A 2,023-nucleotide genomic window follows, 5' to 3' on the forward strand; every position below is an offset into this window, starting at 1 on the left:
ATATACATATACATATACATATACATATACATATACATATACATATACATATACACACACATATACATAAATTGTGTGAGTATGTATTTTTATTCACGCGCCAATTTATTATTTTGTTCATCTTTATTTGTTTGAGAGAATGTTTAATATCTGTAGACTTTGACTTTATAAAGGAATATAGCTCTAAAAAACCTGACAATTATTAATATATCCTTTCTTCTAACCCAATAATTTAATATAATCCTATTCAAGGCATACCAATATTAATGTCTATACTGTCTTTCAGGTAAGACAAGGTGTCCAAAGGTTTAGGACATGAACGACATAAACATTATGTCCAGAACAGTAAATTTATTTAATGTATGTAAATCAGATAACTACATTAAAAGTCTTTCCCGAGTTCATCTTCAGAGATTCTAAGAGGAATTTTATTAGGAATTACAAAATTTTCTTCCTGCTCCTTTTTGTAGATTCTAGTCTTCAATGTATGCAAATATTATGGTGAGATGTCAGAAAATTGTGGAGCTCCTCTATGATATACTTTTGCACTCTTCTCACTTTTATAGCCTTTCATAACTGTAAGAGCCGTAACAGTGGTATAGTTAATATTTAATATACCGGATGCAGCATTTATACCTACCCATTATTCGTTTTATAATAAAGTAAAAACTTTTTGGTTTGGAAAAATGAAAGTTTGCAGGTTGATTATTATGTTTATTGACAATATTTTACATCTATTTAAGGGGACGAGCTAGCAAAACGGTTAGCATTCCAGGCAAGATGCTTAGCGGTATTTCGTCCGTCCTTACATTCTGAGTTCAAATTCTACTGAGGTCAACTTTGCCTTTCATACTTTCGGGGTCGATAAAATAAGTACCAGTTGAGAACTAGGGTCGATGTAATCATCTTACCCCTACCCCCTTCCCTGAAGTTGCCGTCCTTGTACCAAAATTTGAAACCAATATTTTACATATATTTAAAATAGCTATCCTTTGCTTTCACTATAACCTTTTCTCAAATAAATAAATAATGGGTACAAGTATATAATACACCTGGTAGTAGAAATTGGTTCATAGTGGCTAAACAGATCAGAACATGAATGAAATGTCGCGTTAAAGATGATGATCGTCTATTTCTAAATAAACAGAATACTAAATGGCTCGAACTTAGTAACTTAAGATTCGGAATGATTAAACATACCTACAGAGCCACTTTCTTGTTTCTATATTCTTAATGAACATCTTGAAGTACTTATTTTCATCCAATGACATAGGCAATGACTTTCCTTCATACTTGCAAAGAGAATTTAGAAAATAATAATAATAATAATCTACACCTTGATAAATTCTATAGAATCCCGCTTACATATTTCAGTTTTTCTTGGATAGACAGAAACATATAAGTTTTCTTGGTTTGCACCAATTTCATTTAAAATTAATTGAATTGTAATTTAAACTGTATTCCATTTCGTTAAGAAGAAACATATTTTCCGAACAGAAGACTTGAATTAAGGAAAGATTGTTTTGTTTCAATTTTATTTTCTCTCTCTTTACCTTCTATTTTTTTTTTCTGACTACGGGATAATTTGAATATAATTTGATTATTCCCACTGTTCATAAATAAAATGGCTTACTGTTTTTATGTTTATTTTTCTTTCCTTTTCTTAACATTGGTCTAAAGTCAAAGCAATTAAATTTACTATATCCCATTTTTCTTTTGACAAACTGAAAAACATGCTTCACATGTACGGAATTCTGAAATTACCAGTTATTCATTGGGAAACTGCCTATATCAATAGCTGGCTAAACATATCCATATATTCTGAATAAAGGTGTTGGATAAATTCTTCTACTTCCATAGTAAGTTATATATTCGACGACAATAGCTTTTGTAGAGAACATTTTGGAAGATGTAATACTCTATAAGTTTGGTTTTTAAAGAAATCTGGAAGTTTTAAGAATGTGAATGCACACTATACGTAAATCACACTGACATAAACGCGCAAACACATACATATATATAT

General features: G+C 30.1%; 1 long non-coding RNA gene across 1 annotated transcript in view; it reads left to right on the forward strand.

Moving 5' to 3' along the window:
* Nucleotides 1-1,746: 1,746 nt before the first annotated feature.
* The window catches only part of LOC128247413 (uncharacterized), a 4,049-nt gene continuing 3,772 nt past the window's right edge, over nucleotides 1,747-2,023 (forward strand). The window contains exon 1 of the long non-coding RNA XR_008263794.1: nucleotides 1,747-1,859. This is a non-coding gene — a long non-coding RNA (uncharacterized LOC128247413). The remainder of the gene's footprint in view (nucleotides 1,860-2,023) is intronic.

The sequence above is a fragment of the Octopus bimaculoides genome, chromosome 3 (genome assembly GCF_001194135.2).
Source record: "Octopus bimaculoides isolate UCB-OBI-ISO-001 chromosome 3, ASM119413v2, whole genome shotgun sequence".
Classification (NCBI taxonomy): Eukaryota; Metazoa; Mollusca; class Cephalopoda; order Octopoda; family Octopodidae; genus Octopus; species Octopus bimaculoides.